The sequence below is a fragment of the Mus musculus genome, chromosome X (genome assembly GCF_000001635.26).
Source record: "Mus musculus strain C57BL/6J chromosome X, GRCm38.p6 C57BL/6J".
Taxonomy (NCBI): Eukaryota; Metazoa; Chordata; class Mammalia; order Rodentia; family Muridae; genus Mus; species Mus musculus.
This window is the reverse complement of record NC_000086.7, coordinates 134,880,940-134,902,283: the sequence shown is the minus strand read 5'-3', so window position 1 is coordinate 134,902,283 and position 21,344 is coordinate 134,880,940.

The window sequence follows — 21,344 nt, the reverse complement described above, 5'->3', positions numbered from 1 at the left end:
TTTGCCTCTTTGTTCTATGTCAGTCTTTTTATAATGGGTAGTAGTCATGGTTGGGAGAACACAATTTTGTTAAAGTCATACTACATACCCATTTTTCCCCTTACTTCCCTTACACAGCTCCCTGGGGATAGTACCAGTTTTCGTTGTTTTGCAATGGTCAAATTCAGGGTCACGGGCAGTAAGTTGATTTTCCCAAGTCCTATGTCTCTAGAAAGCAGGATGGGTCATCAAGATGGCTCAGCAGGTAAAGGCACTTGCTGCCCAGGCTAATGATCTGAGTTCAATCTCCAGGCCCCATGGGGTAGAAGGAGAAATCTAACTGCTCCAATTTTATGCAGGAAAGAGTATACATATAGTAGTAGCAGTAGTCGTAGTAGCAGAACAGTAGTAGTGATGATGGTGGTGGTGGTGGTGGTGGTCGTGGTGGTGGTGGTCGTGGTGGAAACTTTCTCCATTCTCTCTCTTTCCCCAGAAGATACTGAGCACCCTGTCTTTTTGAAGATTACCTTCCAGGGTGTGAGTTAGGATCACTTTAGCTCACTTACTATGTGTGGCCCCATGGGTCTTCATTAGTAGCTCTTTCAGGTAATGAGGAAGACAAAAGAAAGGAACCATCACCTTCTGTGCCAGGAGACATGTATGTAGGGCTTGTAAGGAGCTTGATCCCCGAGGTGGTGAGTGAGGTCAGATGACAGCTCATTATTTTTAAATCTGGGAAGGTAATCCCAAAAGCAACAGTAAATATCAAAGTTAACCATAGGAATTTTTGTTTCATCCTCTTCAACCATGAAAATAGATATTCAAGAATGTGATTAATACTTTCTTTCTAAGCTACAGTTTAATCCACTAAAACCAGATCACCAATATTATAAATTACACATCAGTGATGCTAAATTTGGACTTATTCTAAGAGAATTTCCCACTGTGTCCTGTGGCCTCATGAGCTTTGCATGCTCTTTGCCTAATCTCCCAATAGACTGGCAATTACTCTGCCCCAGTTTATTCTTCAAACATTTAGAATTAACAATTACAGAAATTTCTTTTAATAATAAAAAAACATTCTCTTTAAAACACTTGTGCAGATTATTTTTTATTCATGGTATCTTAGTTTAAATTAAGTAATTGTTGATAATTATTTAGGGTATTTAGTATTTAGTTGATAATTAGCTGTAATTTCATTAACTATTATAGGATAGTAAATAATCAAAAATTCTAAAAGAAATTAAGCATCTTGTCAGGATTTATCAATATTGTCAAAATTAAGATTACAAGCAGAATATATAGTCAGGGTAAAAATCTGAATTATTCTGTAGTTGCCTAATTATATTGTATTATATAATAAAACTTATAAACAGTAAATAAAAGTGAATTATTTGCATGTATTGCAGACATTGCGGGAGAATATATAACTTGATAGCCTTCCATTATTGAACAGAGCATCTTTCAGTTTCAAAACTGTCAGTGAGTAATCGACTCGACTATATGGTCATTTAAAATTTATTTTTTTGTTTTCGATGCATCCTGACTGCAATTTCCCCTCCCTCTACTCCTCCCAGTCCTCCACACATACTCCCAGCTTCCTAGAAGTAAGACGTTTTTAAAACCCCAAAAGGTAGATAGATGCTAACTTTCCATGCTTACGATGTTTTATTCTGAATATGTCTATGAAACAATACCACAAATGCTATCACAAATAAAACACAAATCAAAGTTTCAAAATGCTGTAAGTTAACAAGGGGAAGGGACTGGATTAACGTATCATTGCTGAAGGCTTTTTTCAGGGCTGGGTCAGTGACCTTCTGGATTAGCTAGCTCAGGTTTGCTTTATGCTTTCGTCTGGCATCTGCTCTTTCACTTCATGATTGACCTTGTCAAAGATGGGTTTTCTTGTATGGGGGTAGGGGAAGTATGGGTGTGGGTGGGTGTGATACATGTGCGTACAGGTGTCTGTGAACATGTGTGCAGTTGAGTGTGGATGCCAGAGGACAACCTTGAGTGCCATGCTTGAAGTGATGTCCACCTTTTATTTGGGAGCAGAGCGACGTCTCTTACTGGCCTAGAACTCTCAAAGTAGACTACAATCAAGCCCCAGAGGTTTACCTGTGTCTGCCTCCCTGCCCTCCAGCCTTCCCTGTACCGTGCTTACAAACATAGCTTGCCTACTACCTCTGTCTTTTAAAACAAAAACAACAAAACAAAACAAACAAACAAACAAACAAACAAACATGTTCTGAGGCTTATCCGCAGGGTTGTCATGGTTGCAAAACACCAGTTTAATGACCATAGCTCAATCACTTTACTCTTGTCTGCTTGGCTCTTGGTTCCCTTTCATACTGTTAGTTTTTCTTAAGTTGGTGTAGAAAATAATGAGTTTCATTAGGACAGTTTTATACACATGTATCATTGTGCTCTGCTCAGTTCTCCCCCACGCTAGTACAGTCCTTGGTCCGTCCTACCCATTCTTTCCAAGCCCCTTCCTTCCCCATAATCAAGCTAGGTTTTCTGACCTACAGTTTGCCAGAACTTCATAGTCACCTTTCTTATCCTTTTTGACAGTAGATATAGCAGATAAGGACTCACAAATGTTGCTCAACACCAAGTGGGATACAGACAAATTGAACAGAGCCAGGTGTGGCAGCACATACTTTTAATCCCAGAACTCCTAAGGAGGCAGAGACAGGGGGATCTATGTGAACTTAAGGTCAACCGGGGCTATATAGTGAGACACTGTGTCAAATAAACAGACAAAAAAATAAACTGAACAAGTATTTATTAGCATTAATTATTATTTAATTACAATGAATGTGTGTGTGAGTGTGTAAGTGTGTGTGTGTGTGTGTGTTTAAATCCTTTCACCTAAAACACATAGTGGTTGGTTTCTTGGGGATGTGACCAATACAATTTACATATTCTATTGTTTTTTGTTGTTATTGTAGTTCCTGTCTTCTTTGAATGACATTTGAATAAGAACTTTTTTGCTTCAAGTCAGAGGTTCTTTCCCAAGCACACAAGAATTCAAGTGTTTTATTTTATTTACATTAGCAGAAAAATCAGTCTCAAATACCTAATAAAAAATGGAAATGGAAAAAAAATGTAAATAAAAAAAAAGAAACTCAAAAAAAAAAAAGAAAGAAAAATCAGTCTCCTCTGTTGTTTTAAAAGGCAAGGTAGGGGGGACAGGTCATTAGTTTGGCTGGAGAAACCATGACTTCTGTCTTAGTTACTTTTTTTTTTTTTTAAAGATTTATTTATTTTATTATATGTGAATACACTGTAGCTGTCTTCAGACACTCCAGAAGAGGGTGTCAGATCTTGTTACAGATGGTTGTAAGCCACCATGTGGTTGCTGGGATTTGAACTCAGGACCTTCGGAAGAACAGTCGGTGCTCTTAACCACTGAGCCATCTCACCAGCCCTTAGTTACTTTTTTATTGCTGTGATTTTAAAAACAAACAATAACAAAATAAAACCAAACAAAAACCATGAATGAAGCAACGTCTAGAAGGAACGGTTTCTTTGGGGCTCACAGTTCCAGAGGGTTAAGAGGCCATCATAACCAAGGTAGGGGAGAGTATGGGAGCGGTTACCAGGTGTGCCTGTAGGACCAGCTGAGAGCTCGTATTTTGTAGCACAAGCAGAAAACAACAGGAATGAATGCAGGGGAGGAAGGAAGCTTTTGAAACCCTGAAGTCCACCCCAGTAAATACTTCCTCTCACAAAGTCACACCCTAAGGTGTGACTCCCCACACAGTCCTACCACATGGGAACCAAGTATTCAAATGCCTGGACTGTGAGAGGGTTCTCTTGTTGAAACCACCACATTCTACCTACTGACTCCCTCAGCTTGTGGCCGCATGGTGATGCAGTCTTTCAGAGTCTCAACTCTGTTTAAAAGTCTAGTCTCTCATGTTTTGTCTACCATCGGGATGTATTATATCTCTAAGGCATCCTATCTACATTCTTAACTACATTTTATTTTTTTTTCCATTTTTTATTAGGTATTTAACTCATTTACATTTCCAATGCTATACCAAAAGTCCCCCATATCCACCCACCCCCACTCCCCTGCCCACCCACTCCCCCTTTTTGGCCCTGGTATTCCCCTGTACTGGGGCATATAAAGTTTGCAAGTCCAATGAGCCTCTCTTTCCAGTGATGGCCTACTAGGCCATCTTTTGATATATATGCAGCTAGAGTCAAGAGCTCCGGGGTACTGGTTAGCTCATAATGTTGTTCCACCTATAGGGTTGCAGATCCCTTTAGCTCCTTGGCTACTTTCTCTAGCTCCTCCATTGGGAGCCCTATGATCCATCCATTAGCTGACTGTGAGCATCCACTTCTGTGTTTGCTGGGCCCCGGCATAGTCTCACAAGAGACAGCTACATCTGCGTCCTTTCAATAAAATCTTGCTAGTGTATGCAATGGTGTCAGCGTTTGGATGCTGATTATGGGGTGGATCCCTGGCTATGGCAGTCTCTACATGGTCCATCCTTTCATCTCAGCTCCAAACTCCGTCTCTGTAACTCCTTCCATGGGTGTTTTGTTCCCAAATCTAAGGAGGGGCATAGTGTCCACACTTCAGTCTTCATTCTCCTTGAGTTTCATGTGTTTAGCAAATTATATCTTATATCTTGGGTATCCTAGGTTTGGGGCTAATATCCACTTATCAGTGAATACATATTGTGTGAGTTTCTTTGTGAATGTGTTACCTCACTCAGGATGATGCCCTCCAGGTCCATCCATTTGGCTAGGAATTTCATAAATTCATTCTTTTTAATAGCTGAGTAGTACTCCATTGTGTAGATGTACCACATTTTCTGTATCCATTCCTCTGTTGAGGGGCATCTAGGTTCTTTCCAGCTTCTGGCTATTATAAATAAGGCTGCTATGAACATAGTGGAGCATGTGTCCTTCTTACCTGTTGGGGCATCTTCTGGATATATGCCCAGGAGAGGTATTGCTGGATCCTCCGGTAGTACTATGTCCAGTTTTCTGAGGAACCGCCAGACTGATTTCCAGAGTGGTTGTACAAGCCTGCACTCCCACCAACAATGGAGGAGTGTTCCTCTTTCTCCACATCCTCGCCAGCATCTGCTGTCACCTGAATTTTTGATCTTAGCCATTCTGACTGGTGTGAGGTGGAATCTCAGGGTTGTTTTGATTTGCATTTCCCTGATGATTAAGGATGTTGAACATTTTTTCAAGTGCTTCTCTGCCATTCGGTATTCCTCAGGTGAGAATTCTTTGTTCAGTTCTGAGCCCCATTTTTTAATGGGGTTATTTGATTTTCTGAAGTCCACCTTCTTGAGTTCTTTATATATGTTGGATATTAGTCCCCTATCTGATTTAGGATAGGTAAAGATCCTTTCCCAATCTGTTGGTGGTCTTTTTGTCTTATTGACGGTGTCTTTTGCCTTGCAGAAACTTTGGAGTTTCATTAGGTCCCATTTGTCGATTCTCGATCTTACAGCACAAGCCATTGCTGTTCTGTTCAGGAATTTTTCCCCTGTGCCCATATCTTCAAGGCTTTTCCCCACTTTCTCCTCTATAAGTTTCAGTGTCTCTGGTTTTATGTGAAGTTCCTTGATCCACTTAGATTTGACCTTAGTACAAGGAGATAAGTATGGATCGATTCGCATTCTTCTACACGATAACAACCAGTTGTGCCAGCACCAATTGTTGAAAATGCTGTCTTTCTTCCACTGGATGGTTTTAGCTCCCTTGTCGAAGATCAAGTGACCATAGGTGTGTGGGTTCATTTCTGGATCTTCAATTCTATTCCATTGGTCTACTTGTCTGTCTCTATACCAGTACCATGCAGTTTTTATCACAATTGCTCTGTAGTAAAGCTTTAGGTCTGGCATGGTGATTCCGCCAGAAGTTCTTTTATCCTTGAGAAGACTTTTTGCTATCCTAGGTTTTTTGTTATTCCAGACAAATTTGCAAATTGCTCCTTCCAATTCGTTGAAGAATTGAGTTGGAATTTTGATGGGGATTGCATTGAATCTGTAGATTGCTTTTGGCAAGATAGCCATTTTTACAATGTTGATCCTGCCAATCCATGAGCATGGGAGATCTTTCCATCTTCTGAGATCTTCTTTAATTTCTTTCTTCAGAGATTTGAAGTTTTTATCATACAGATCTTTCACCTCCTTAGTTAGAGTCACGCCAAGATATTTTATATTATTTGTGACTATTGAGAAGGGTGTTGTTTCCCTAATTTCTTTCTCAGCCTGTTTATTCTTTGTATAGAGAAAGGCCATTGACTTGTTTGAGTTTATTTTATATCCAGCTACTTCACCGAAGCTGTTTATCAGGTTTAGGAGTTCTCTGGTAGAATTTTTAGGGTCACTTATATATACTATCATATCATCTGCAAAAAGTGATATTTTGACTTCCTCTTTTCCAATTTGTATCCCCTTGATCTCCTTTTGTTGTCGAATTGCTCTGGCTAATACTTCAAGTACTATGTTGAAAAGGTAGGGAGAAAGTGGGCAGCCTTGTCTAGTCCCTGATTTTAGTGGGATTGCTTCCAGCTTCTCTCCATTTACTTTGATGTTGGCTACTGGTTTGCTGTAGATTGCTTTTATCATGTTTAGGTATGGGCCTTGAATTCCTGATCTTTCCAAAACTTTTATCATGAATGGGTGTTGGATCTTGTCAAATGCTTTTTCTGCATCTAACGAGATGATCATGTGATTTTTGTCTTTGAGTTTGTTTATATAATGGATTACATTGATGGATTTTCGTATATTAAACCATCCCTGCATCCCTGGAATAAAACCTACTTGGTCAGGATGGATGATTGCTTTAATGTGTTCTTGGATTCGGTTAGCGAGAATTTTATTGAGGATTTTTGCATCGATATTCATAAGAGAAATTGGTCTGAAGTTCTCTATCTTTGTTGGATCTTTCTGTGGTTTAGGTATCAGAGTAATAGTGGCTTCATAAAATGAGTTGGGTAGAGTACCTTCTACTTCTATTTTGTGAAATAGTTTGTGCAGAATTGGAATTAGATCTTCTTTGAAGGTTTGATAGAACTCTGCACTAAACCCATCTGGTCCTGGGCTTTTTTTGGTTGGGAGACTATTAATAACTGCTTCTATTTCTTTAGGTGATATGGGACTGTTTAGATGGTCAACTTGATCCTGATTCAACTTTGGTACCTGGTATCTGTCCAGAAATTTGTCCATTTCGTCCAGGTTTTCCAGTTTTGTTGAGTATAGCCTTTTGTAGAAGGATCTGATGGTGTTTTGGATTTCTTCAGGATCTGTTGTTATGTCTCCCTTTTCATTTCTGATTTTGTTAATTAGGATTTTGTCCCTGTGCCCTTTAGTGAGTCTAGCTAAGGGTTTATCTATCTTGTTGATTTTCTCAAAGAACCAACTCCTCGTTTGGTTAATTCTTTGAATAGTTCTTCTTGTTTCCACTTGGTTGATTTCACCCCTGAGTTTGATTATTTCCTGCCGTCTACTCCTCTTGGGTGAATTTGCTTCCTTTTTTTCTAGGGCTTTTAGATGTGTTGTCAAGCTGCTAGTATGTGCTGTCTCCCGTTTCTTCTTGGAGGCACTCAGCGCTATGAGTTTCCCTCTTAGAAATGCTTTCATTGTGTCCCATAGGTTTGGGTACGTTGTGGCTTCATTTTCATTAAACTCTAAAAAGTCTTTAATTTCTTTCTTTATTCCTTCCTTGACCAAGGTATCATTGAGAAGAGTGTTATTCAGTTTCCACGTGAATGTTGGCTTTCCATTATTTATGTTGTTATTGAAGATCAGTCTTAGGCCATGGTGGTCTGATAGGATACATGGGACAATTTCAATATTTTTGTATCTATTGAGGCCTGTTTTGTGACCAATTATATGGTCAATTTTGGAGAAGGTCCCGTGAGGTGCTGAGAAGAAGGTATATCCTTTTGTTTTAGGATAAAATGTTCTGTAGATATCTGTCAGGTCCATTTGTTTCATAACTTCTGTTAGTTTCACTGTGTCCCTGTTTAGTTTCTGTTTCCACGATCTGTCCTTTGAAGAAAGTGGTGTGTTGAAGTCTCCCACTATTATTGTGTGAGGTGCAATGTATGCTTTGAGCTTTACTAAAGTGTCTCTAATGAATGTGGCTGCCCTTGCATTTGGTGCGTAGATATTCAGAATTGAGAGTTCCTCTTGGAGGATTTTACCTTTGATGAGTATGAAGTGTCCCTCCTTGTCTTTTTTGATAACTTTGGGTTGGAAGTCGATTTTATCCGATATTAAAATGGCTACTCCAGCTTGTTTCTTCAGTCCATTTGCTTGGAAAATTGTTTTCCAGCCTTTCACTCTGAGGTAGTGTCTGTCTTTTTCCCTGAGATGGGTTTCCTGTAAGCAGCAGAATGTTGGGTCCTGTTTGTGTAGCCAGTCTGTTAGTCTATGTCTTTTTATTGGGGAATTGAGTCCATTGATATTAAGAGATATTAAGGAAAAGTAATTGTTGCTCCCTTTTATTTTTGTTGTTAGAGTTGGCATTCTGTTCTTGTGGCTGTCTTCTTTTTGGTTTGTTGAATGATTACTTTCTTGGTTGTTCTAGGGCGTGATTTCCGTCCTTGTATTGCTTCTTTTCTGTTATTATCCTTTGAAGGGCTGGATTCGTGGAAAGATATTGTGTGAACTTGGTTTTGTCGTGGAATACTTTGGTTTCTCCATCTATGGTAATTGAGAGTTTGGCCGGGTATAGTAGCCTGGGCTGGCATTTGTGTTCTCTTAGTGTCTGTATAACATCTGTCCAGGCTCTTCTGGCTTTCATAGTCTCTGGTGAAAAGTCTGGTGTAATTCTGATAGGCCTTCCTTTATATGTTACTTGACCTTTCTCCCTTACTGCTTTTAATATTCTATCTTTATTTAGTGCATTTGTTGTTCTGATTATTATGTGTCGGGAGGAATTTCTTTTCTGGTCCAGTCTATTTGGAGTTCTGTATGCTTCTTGTATGATCATGGGCATCTCTTTTTTTATGTTTGGGAAGTTTTCTTCTATTATTTTGTTGAAGATATTAGCTGGCCCTTTAAGTTGAAAATCTTCATTCTCATCAATTCCTATTATCCGTAGGTTTGGTCTTCTCATTGTGTCCTGGATTACCTGGATGTTTTGAGTTAGGATCCTTTTGCATTTTGTATTTTCTTTGACTGTTGTGTCGATGTTCTCTATGGAATCTTCTGCACCTGAGATTCTCTCTTCCATTTCTTGTATTCTGTTGCTGATGCTCGCATCTATGGTTCCAGATCTCTTTCCTAGGGTTTCTATCTCCAGCGTTGCCTCGCTTTGGGTTTTCTTTATTGTGTCTACTTCCCCTTTTAGTTCTAGTATGGTTTTGTTCATTTCCATCACCTGTTTGGCTGTGTTTTCCTGCTTTTCTTTAAGAGCCTGTAACTCTTTAGCAGTGCTCTCCTGTAAATCTTTAAGTGACTTATGAAAGTCCTTCTTGATGTCCTCTATCATCATCATGAGAAATGTTTTTAAATCTGGGTCTAGATTTTCGGTTGTGTTGGGGTGCCCAGGACTAGGTGGGGTGGGAGTGCTGCGTTCTGATGATGGTGAGTGGTCTTGATTTCTGTTAGTAGGATTCTTACGCTTAACTACATTTTAAAGTAATGTTAATTCTTAGGATAATTTTATGATATCAAAAGTTGTGTTTGGGCTTTTTACAATGTAATTATATTTAAACTTGGCTTACGACAAGGGTATTTTGTGTGCTTTTAAAATTATAGGGACATATATGCTTGTGGTGAGAACCTTATGACATTTCTCTACAGAATTTTCTTACTTAATTTTGTTTTAGTTGATGCATAGTATTGATCCATAGAGGAACAAAGGGTAAAAACTATAAATCTTCCATAGTTTGCTTTAGAACTGATGCATGCTTCCTATAATAAACAAGATGAATGACATGCCATCATCTTCTAATGCTAGGGTATATTTCTCATTTGCTTTTGGAATAGATTTGGCTTATTTCTTACTTAGTTTGCTTCCTTTGTGCCTATGAAATGTGTATGGAGTCTTGTTAAGCTTTCATGAATAAGCCCGGTGCCCAATTTGATGTGTGTGTACATGAGTGCATGTGTGTGTGTGTGTGTGTGTGAAAGAGAGAGAGAGAGAGAGAGGGAGAGAGAGAGAGAGAGAGAGAGAGAGAATCTCTAGCATGCTTCTCTATGCCTCTGCACCCAGTTTGATGTGTGTGTACATGAGTGCATGTGTGTGTGTGAAAGAGAGAGAGAGAGAGAGAGGGAGAGAGAGAGAGAGGGAGAGAGAGAGAGAGGGAGAGAGAGAGATCCCTAGCATGCTTCTCTATGCCTCTGCACCCAGTTTGATGTGTGTGTACATGAGTGCATGTGTGTGTGTGAAAGAGAGAGAGAGGGAGAGAGAGAGAGAGAGGGAGAGAGAGAGAGAGGGAGAGAGAGAGATCCCTAGAATGCTTCTCTATGCCTCTGCATTCCCTATTCACTGACAGATATTCTTTGGATTCCCACTACCCTTCAATAAGTTTACATTGGTGGTAAAGCTCAAATGTGGACATTTAGTTTGATGAATTTTATTGTTCTCATACCCTTGTGCACATCCTTAGTGCTTTCCTTAGGGTACATTTCAAGACATGGAATTGCTACCTCAAATGGTATACACATGTTTAATTTAATTCCCTACCTGCCACCCAGAAAGGTTGTACCAATTTAAAGTCCATAAACTGGAATTAAGTGGGAAAAGGGCCTCGGGGAAGTGAGGAGCATGGCTGTATCTATTAGAATGTGCAGCCCTTAGATACCACCGAGTGACTGCCAATGCACCTCAGAGTGGTCAACAGGGAAAGGCAACAGTAAGCCTAACTACACTGTAAAACAGCATGGGGATAATTAACAAGGCCACCTTAGGATTTGGAATCACCATCCCTGTAGTATAGTTATAATTTAATGAAGAGCATATAAAACTGATATGAAATCCCTGTATTCACACCATTATGACAAACCAATTATAACTCCAAATCAGTATCACATTTAACCTAAAGTCATGCCAGTTTTTCACCTACCCATCCCCTCAAAAGAACAGTATTGTTCTGTTAACAGCTAACAGGAGGCTCCTCCTTCCTTGAATACTCGCTGCTAAGTATTCCTCTACAATCATACTTGAGCATTGCAGAGTGCCTCCGATGCCTCTTCTGAAAGCTGTGTACCCATCTTGAAAACAGTAAGCAGTTAATCTCCTGTTTTCAGGACCAAAGGAAAGAAAGATGAAAACAAATGGCTAGGTGGGTATTATTGATTCGGATGCTGGCTTTGGCCTCACTTGGCCCCTAAGCAAAACCATTGAATTGTATAAGACTTATGTAAGGACTGACCCGGCACAGGTGCAAGAAACAAACAGTTCCAAATACTCTGCCTGCTTTAGATTCTGGAAAGAGAGTTATTTATTTTCTTATTTCAGTTTTTCTTGCTCTTTGCAGCAGACAGTGTTTGGCACAGCAACGTCTCAGTAAAAACAGCATGACTCAGCCAGTTGCTGTAGAAAGAAGGCTAGAAAAAGCCGGTTTATCCCATTCAGTTACAAGAGAATTTAATGGGTAGATATAGATATTGCATGATGCTGTTTGGTTATAAGAACTATATTTTCATATTACTGTAGATACTTTTAAGGTAATTCAGTTGTTTACACTTGACATTAACCTTTTTCATATGTTAACTACTACATATTATCATTACAGTTTATAATGTAAAATAATGTTTTGAAATGGTCAATGTATAAAGGAAGGAAAAAGAACCTCAATGAGCTGGGTTTACATTTTCTTCCCTCTCAGATTCCCCCCCCCCAGGTAAAATTTCAGTGAAAAATGCCATGTTTCATTCTGGTTTTGATAGATATACTATAACTTATGATATATCCACTCAAGACATTCTGAGTACGTGAAATTCTGGCCTATCTTTAGGACTTTGAAAGATCTTACAGCAACAATTTATTTCAAGCACAGTCATCGGTACTGCAATGTTTGAAGTGCTGCTCAAAGCCACTATCCTAGCTGCAGCAGAGTGGAGACACGAAAGATTATAGGAAACATGATTGAACTCATGCATCCAAAGATGCACAAAAGAAAGTATAAGCACCATGATGATGAACCAGTCATTTTCATCTGGTCGTTAAGGAACCAGGAGCTGTGAGTGAACAATGGCTCAAGATAGAGCTGACATATATATATATATATATATATATATATATATATATATATATATATATATGGAGAGAGAGAGAGAGAGAGACGGAAAAATGAGTTATCAGAATGGAAAGCAGCACTTCAAACAATAGACAAATATTCTCAACCACTCCTTAGATAGACACCCAGAACTGCTTTTGATGTTGTACCACCACACCGATGGAGCCTCATACATATTTTTCTATTTAGCAATAGAAAATAACTCTACTAGATACAACCAGGAGTTTCTGCTGATTCATTGAGCTTGTGTATTTTTGCTATGACTAAGCACTTCCATATTCCTCTCGAGAATGAGTTTCTTTCTTTCTTTTTGTTAATTTTCTTTTTTTCCAATTTTTATTAGATATTTTCTTCATTTACATTTCAAATGCTATCCCAAAAGTCCCCTATACCCTCCCCCGGCCCTGCTCCCATATCCACCCACTCCCACTTCTTGGCCCTGGCATTCCCCTGTACTGGAGCACATAAAGTTTGCCAGACCAAGGGGCCTCTCTTCCCAATGATGGCCAACTAGGCCATCTTCTGCTACATATGCAGCAAGATACATGAGTTCAGGGGGTATTGGTTAGTTCATATTGTTGTTCCACCTATAGGGTTGCAGACCCCTTCAGTTCCTTGGATACTTTCTCTAGCTCCTCCATTGGGGGCCCTGTGTTCCATCCAATAGATGACTGTGAGCATCCACTTCTGTATTTGCCAGGCACTGGCATAGCCTCACAAGAGACAGCTATATCAGGGTCCTTTCAGCAAAATCATGCTGGCATATGCCATAGTGTCTGTGATTGGTGGCTGATTATGGGATGGATTCCCAGGTGGAGTAGTCTCTGGATGGTCCATCCTTTTGTCTCAGCTCCAAACTTTGTCTCTGTAACTCCCTCCATGGGTATTTTGCTCCCTATTCTAAGGAGGAATGAAGTATCCATGCATTGGTCGTCCTTCTTGATTTTCTTGTGTTTTGCAAATTGTATCTTGGGTATTCTAAGTTTCTGGGCTAATATCCACTTATCAGTGAGTGCATATCAAGTGAATTCTTTTGTGATTGGGTTAGCTCACTCAGGATGATATCCTCCAGATACATCCATTTGCCTAAGAATTTCATAAATTCATTGTTTTTAATAGCTGAGTAGCACTCTATTCTGTAAATGTACATTTTCTGTATCCATTCCTCTGTTGAGGGGCATCTGGGTTCTTTCCAGCTTCTGGCTACTATAAATAAGGCTGCTATGAACATAGTGGAGCATGTGTCCTTCTTACCAGTTGGAACATCTTCTGGGTATATTCCCAGGAGAGGTATTGCTGGATCTTTCTGAGGAACTTCCAGAGTGGTTGTACAAGCTTGCATTCCTACCAACAATGGAGGAGTGTTCCTCTTTCTCCACATCCTCGCCAGCATCTGCTGTCACCTGAATTTTTGATCTTAGCCATTCTGACTGGTGTGAGGTGGAATCTCAGGGTTGTTTTGATTTGCATTTCCCTGATGATTAAGGATGTTGAACAATTTTTTCAGGTGCTTCTCAGCCCTTCAGTATTCCTCATTTGAGAATTCTTTGTTTAGCTCTGTTTCCCATTTTTAATGGGGTTATTTGAATTTCTGGAGTCCAGCTTCTTGAGCTCTTTGTATATATTGGATATTAGTCCCCTATCAGATTTAGGATTGGTAAAAATCCTTTCCCACTCTGTTGGTGGCTTTTTTGTCTTATTGACAGTGTCTTTTGCCTTACAGAAGCTTTGCAATTTTATGAGGTCCCAATTGTGGATTCTTGATCTTATAGCACAAGCCATTGCTGTTCTATTCAGGAATTTTTCCCCTGTGCCCATATCTTCAAGGCTTTTCCCCACTTTCTCCTCTATAAGTTTCTGTGTCTTTGGTGAGTTTCTTTCAATAATCTATGCAGGCCCCACAGCTCTAACAACATTAGGTTCAAATTAGCATTCTCTAGGTTTTTGTCTATAATGTGAATGATATTTCATTAGAAAGTAAACATTTTGAGTTAAACAAACTTAAAATGCAGAAAACTTAATTTGGTGGGGTTTTTTAGGGGGTTTTCTTTTTGGGAGATTGTCTAAACTATGCTTTGTCACTTAGCTAGTCACCTGTCTTCAAGCTAGGATCATATGAACTTTTTTTTCTTACTCTATTTTTTTCTACAGTGAAAAAGAGGAGTGCAAATTCATGTTTTTAAATGAAGAAATGTACCAAGTGAATCACTATCATTTCCTGAATAATCCATCCTACTTACTGATAAGAAATCCCAAATTTATCACTTTCTAAACCTTTTTGGGACCAAGTTTTTATTCTGTTCCACTAAACCATATATCAGATTTTTCTGCTGATCTTATCTTGCTTTAATATTGTTGCTTCATAAACCACTTTTGTAGCTGAAGAACATTACTTTACCCATTATTTCCTCTCAGAAAGTCTAGAATAACAACAGCAACAATAAACGTAGATAGCATTTATTATTTGCTATGTATCTAATATTTTTCTCACATTATCATATGCAATTCTTAACTACGTATAATGATGCAGGCACTGTTCTTAGCCCCATTGACAAGGTGAGAAACTTCAGGCACAGAACACTCAACTGGTTTGATAAGGAGTCAAATCTCAAGCTTAGATGTTATTGTAGCAAACCTGTGCTTCTAACCACTGTTATGCAAAGATGAACTGTGTGGGATACTTAAAATTAGGACATTTTGGCTAATAATAATTAAAATTTCCTGAATCTAATACAAAGTTTCCCCTCATCTTTTCCTGGATCTTCTTCATCTCCCCATCCTTTCAATGCTATGGCTTCTTTCTCTCTCTTTAGAAAGAAAACAGACAAATTTTAAAAAACTAGAATAAAACAAAATAAAGAAAAAGTACTAGAAACACACACAATCCAAATAATGAAAGAGAGAGAGAGAGAGAGAGAGAGAGAGAGAGAGAGAGAGAGAGAGAGAGAGAGAGAAAGAAAGAAAGAAAGAAAGAAAGAAAGAAAGAAAGAAAGAAAGAAAGAAAGGGCAGAAAATTAGAAAACATATACAAGCAAAAGTGCACTAAGGGGGAAATGTCCAAACAAAATAATATGAGACAAAAACAACAAAACCTCCAAAAATGCCACTGAGTTCATTTTGCATTGATCATCTACTTTTGGGCAACGGACCTGTCCTTGGTTTGTATCCCTAGTGAGACTCCTTTGGAGAAAACTAATTTTTCATTTGCAAGTTGTCAATTTGAGATAGCTTCTGGATTAGGGATGTAGGTTTATGTCTACTTCCCCTCTTAACACTGGGACCCACTCCATCAGGCCCAGACCTGTGTAGGCCCTATGCATACAGCCACAGTCTCTGAGAGTTCATATGTGTGTCCATCCTGTTATGTCTGGAAGGTCTTGTTTACTTGGTGTCTTCCATCCATTCAGGCTCTTACAATCTTTCTACTCATTCTTCTGCAGGGTTTCCTGAGCTTTGAGGGGAGGGATTTGATGGAGACATTCCATTTAGGATCAAGCATTCCAAGATTCCTCACTCTCTGCACATTGTCTAGTTTGGGGTTTGTTATTTGTTTATTAACCTTGATAGAACACTATTTCTCTCTGATTATCAAAAAAATAGGAAGGAGACCAATGAGGATAATGGGAGAGAGGATAAGTATTACCAAGGGAAAAATACACACATACACACACACACACACATACACACACACACACATACACATACACACACACACATACACACACACAAATGTGTCATAATAAAATAAAAATATATCTTTAATGGGAAATGGAAGTCAGGGGAAATGAGCATAATACTTATTCAGTCTTCTATGTGCTAGACAATTCTAATAAGGCTGCCAATTTCACTCCACAGTAGCTATTTTTCATGGGTACTAAAATAAATATTTTCAAGATGAAAGAATGTGACTTTTCTTTATTTATGAGACAGTGTGTACAGAAGTATACAAATTGTGGTGTGGATTTTTTTTGTTTGTTTTGAGATAAAATCTTGCTAATGTAGCCCTGGCTGACCTGGAAGTCATTATGCAGCCCAAACTGGCCTTGAACTTGTGATCCTTCTTCCTCTGCTTCTCAATGCTGGAATTATAGCTATGTGTCCAAACCAGCCTAATTCTGTTTTAAATAATATGAATGAAAAGAGGAAGATATTCAATTTTATTTGCTTATTTGATAACTAACCAATATGGATTTCTTTCTTTCTTTTATCCAAAAAAAATAGCAAATGCATACGATTCAAGTGCAAGGAAGATTCATAATGAATCTTATCTCAACTGGTATCTTTTTTTCTAATCACCAGAGCCTGTAACTTAACTACAACATAAAGGATATTGATATATATGACCAGGCATTTCATGTTACAATTTGTAACTTTGAAGTCTTAACATATAAATGTTCCATGGGTTAGAGCACATAAAAAGGATACAGTTTGAAAAATAGCCAGGCATGGGTTAAAAGTTCTGTTGTGATACTTATTTATCTAAGGTGTATAAACTTGCTAAGTTTCCTTAGTGTCCCTAAGACTTAATTTCCTGATCTCCACAAGGAGATTGCAATCTAGGCCTCCAAGGGAAGGAGTTGAATATAGTGCCTCAAACAGTCTGTCTGGAAATTCAGCTCATGTTCTTATTTACCCACTGTTCTAATTAGGTTTCTATTGCCTTGATAAAACACCATGACCAAAAGCAACTAGGGGAAAAACAGGTTCATTTTACCTCACAGATGAGAACCCATCACAAACAGGGCAGGAACTCAAGGCAGAAACAGAAACAGAGACTATGGAGGAATGCTGCTTACGGGCTTACTCAGTCTCCTGTCTTCTAGACCCCAAGACCACCTCCTAGATATATCATCCACAGTGGACTGGGCCTTTCCACATCAGTTCTCAATCAAGAGAATACCCCATGGGCCTGCCTACAAGTCAATCTGATAGAGGCATTTACTCAGTTGAGGTTCTTTCTTCTCATATGACTCTAGCTTGTGTTGGGTTAACAAAAACTAATGCACCCACCCTATCTTGTCTCTCCCTTAGTGGAAAATAATCTAACAGCATTAACTATATCATATAGAACATTCATAAATGTGATAGAAAAATAAAAATTTAATATATTTTGACATTATGAATACGACCCAATGCAATTTATGTATAATAGGAGTTAGCCAGAATTCGTTGTGCTTTCTGTAACACATTAGCACTTTCTATATTAATATGATACATATGTATTACTTGGCTGATTCTAGTTTGAACAAAGCAGAAACAGAACATGCAATGATAGTCTTCAGGATAGCTATAAGAGTATGAATCATGGATCCTCTCCAGACTCCAATTCCTAATAACACATGATGGAGAACAAAACATTCAAAAGTTTTCAGAAATGTTGAAGAGATAAGTGCATTTTTTTTCTTAAAGGAAGTAAAACCTGTTAAACATAGTCAAGAAATCAATTTTATAAGAATTGTCCTTAAGAAAATAATTTTAAAGCCAATGAAACATCTCGGTTGGTAAAGGTGTTTGCTGTCAAGTCTGAGGGACTGAGTTCAGTCTATAAGACCCACATGATGGAAAGAGAGAACTGACTCTTAAATGCCATCTGCTGACTTCCAAAAATCCATTGTGGTATGCTCATACCTAGACAGTATCACACCACACACACAATAAATAAATAAGTGTAGCAAGCAAATCTTTAAGAAAGACAGACTTTGAGAACGTAGTTATTCAACATACATCTTCTGTTAAGATGAGTTTTTAACTGTCCGTGGGGTTTGGCACTTTTTCTGATAAAATTTAGAAACTGCCTTAAATTTGATGATAACTGCCCACTGTGACCACTCCTTTTACATAATTGACACATTTAAGTAACTCACCAAACTTCTGAAAAGGGTTGTTTTGAAAGACTATTCTGAAAAGGAGTTTGTTCTATGACAGCAATGTTCTATAAGCTATGTATTACATATGCATAGCTATGTATCACAGAGGCATGCACATACATTACATATACATATGTATTACATATGCATACTCAAATATATACATTATTTATATCTCTACTTCTGTTTACAAGAATTGTTGGTATATATTTCTAATGTTTTACTCCTTCACTTCTGACTGCATTTTTAATCGTAGGCTATAGACCCTCATCAACGGATTTAAGCTTGGTTTGTAGGTCACTGTCTAAAATCATACCTGAAATGAGATGTCTGTCAGTTTGGGTTATACTGACTCTGATGCTAAAGATTTCACAACAGGGAACAGATCTGCTGAATGTTAATGGATGTTATTATGACTCCCTGGAACAACTGTACATTCCATTCCAGAGATGTAATCATGACAACAAGGTGTCTAAACAGCCAATACTCCAAGGACATATCCTCTATTATAATGGTATAGTGTACTTTTTCTTACTGTAGGGCTTCTTTTCTTCCCTTTCTTTCTGTTTTGTGATGAATTCAATTGCAGAAGTAGCTCGTGTACAAATCTTTTCTTTGGATTTGCTAATAAGGATCTATTGGTGATTTTGGAACATCACACCACCCCTTAAATGTTGATAAAAATTTCCATCTTAAATGAAACAGTCAATACAGGATGTGAAATGATCATGGAGAAAGGGGTCATTTAGTTCCCGATTTCATTTTCAGACACAAGGTACCATTCTTTGAAATCCAAAAGTATCATACGCAGGCATTAGGCTCCAAAGCCATTTACCTGTGCCGGAGGATTTCCAGGCAGCAGGCCACCTTGTTTTCAGAATTTTTGAAATACAATCTGTGGCTCGCAACTGCTGTTACGGAGAGGTTCTTAAATAGGATTAAGTTCTTCCATGAGGTAAGCAAGTGTCCAGGCATCATCAGATGGGAGCATTTGTAAACGTGCTTTCCCACTGGCTACCAGTGCAAGAAGAGGTGATATTTGGTTATCTTCTGCTGCATAATAAACAACTCTAAGCATGGAGGCTGAGAACATCAACAGTTTGTCATGATAGAATTATTGACAGGGTGTTTTGTTTTGTTTTTGTTCTAGGTGATATCAGTTGAGGTTGTGGGATGGTCAAAATGTCACAGCTTGCTTTTTAAACATGACCTGCTGGCTCTAAACTCAGCCGAAGCTGACCTCGGGGAGATTCATTTCCCCATGTGGGCCCCTTCACAGCTGCTTAGTTAGGTTCCAAAAAAGAACATTCCAAACTGCAAGTAAAAGCTTGGAAATGTTACATTACTTCTGCTTCATTTTGTTGCTCTCAGACAAACAGTAGAGCAGTCCAAATTCCAAGAGAGGGAAAGAAATGTCTTTTCCTGCTGAAAGGGAAGCAAAACCTCATTGAAAGGACTTGCGAGATGGAGGAATTGTTGCTGCCATCCTTGAAATGCATTACATTCTATCACGGACACTACTGTGAAAGCCTTTATCTGCCGGTGCCCTAGAAAGACCGCTAGCATTCACTTCAAAATTCTGCCTTTTCTCTTCACCCTTAGCCCAAAGCTGTCAAGCGTTTGCCTCTCCTACACATCTGTATTCTGTTGAGGACTGTTAAACAGCCCGATATTTATTTTATGGAAAAAGTCATCTCTGTAATGGAAGGAAAGAAGCCTTGCTGGCTGAGGTAATAATAACATTCTTAGAAACCTTAGTTCATGCCAGACATTTTGAATAGATTGCTCACAGTCTCTATGAAAACAAATCCTTTAAGAAAGGCCTCCTAGTTTCTCTTCCCTGTAACACAAAGGCTGCTCTGACTTAAGGTGATTTGGTGATGATTTCCCAGAAAGGCAACATGGCTGGCTTGACCAGGTCTCAGAAACACCAGGATATGCTCACCTTCAAAAATGACACATTTGCTAAGAGTGCTTGCACCCCCCAAAACTCAACCAACAGTTCACGATGGACGACCTCAGTGCTGAAAAGATGCTCTTGAGTGAAGTATAAAGTACAGGAAATACAAAGCACTGTCAAAGCCATAAAAGTATGCTAAATGTTTACAAAAGACAGTGAGGGGCTCTTACCAAATGTCGTGTGGATCATGTGCCCGTGAGCACGAAGTTTGTGCAAAATGTGGGAGAAAAGATGTCATTATTCCACGTATAAATAACCAGAAACATCAGAAAATACCGAAAATCAAGGTTCTAAACCATAAAAGAAAGGAAGACAGCGATGAAGACTTAGATGACTCTGAATGGTGAGGATGGAGACACTCAGGGGGCCTGACAACATCAAGTCAGCTGCAGAGGGATCAGCAAACACACCGATACCCTTATGAGACAGTAGGAAAAGGATGTTCAAAATAGGCAGGACTGGCACATGAGCAACATCAATTATTTATAACATTTCAATAACGAAACCATTCAGGTTTTCATGATAAAACTTAAGCTGCATGCACAGGATATGTGTGGAAACACTGTGGTATGTTATATAATCTATGGGAACTGTTAAGAAAAACATTACCTAAGGTCAAACTATCCAGTGCTGAGAATTGGTGATTGTATCAGAACCATCTCATGGAAAACTGGGGAGGTTATCTCACAGTTAGTACATTTCTCTAGCCTGACCTTACTTAGGTGTTTGCCTTGCTCAGCAAAAGCCACCTTACTTTTTTTTTTTTTTACTTTCACTATTGGATATGTCTGTTTTATTATTAATTTATTTTTTACACTCCATATTCCATTCTCCGCCACTCCCCATCCACCCTCTGTTCCACATCCCACACCTCCTCCCCACCCCTGTGTCTCCATGTGGATGCTCCCACCCACCACCCACCTGGCCTCTAAATTCCCTGGGGCCTCCAGTCTCTGGAGGGTTAGGTGCATCATCTCTGAGTGAACGCGGACATGGAGGTCCTCTACTGTACGTGTGTTGGGGGCCTCATATCAGTTGGTGTATGCTGTCTATTTGGTGGTCCAGTGTTTGAGATCTTGGGGATCCAGATTAATTGAGACTGCTGGTCCTCCTACAGGGTTGCCCTTCTCCTCAGCTTCTTTCAGCCATCCCTAATTCAACAACAGGGGTCAGCTGCTTCTGTCCATTGGCTGGGTGCAAATATCTGCATCTGACTCTTCCTGCTGCTTGTTGGGTCTTTGGAGGGCAGTCATGATAGGTCCCTTTTTGTGAGCGCTCCATAGCCTCAGTAATAGAG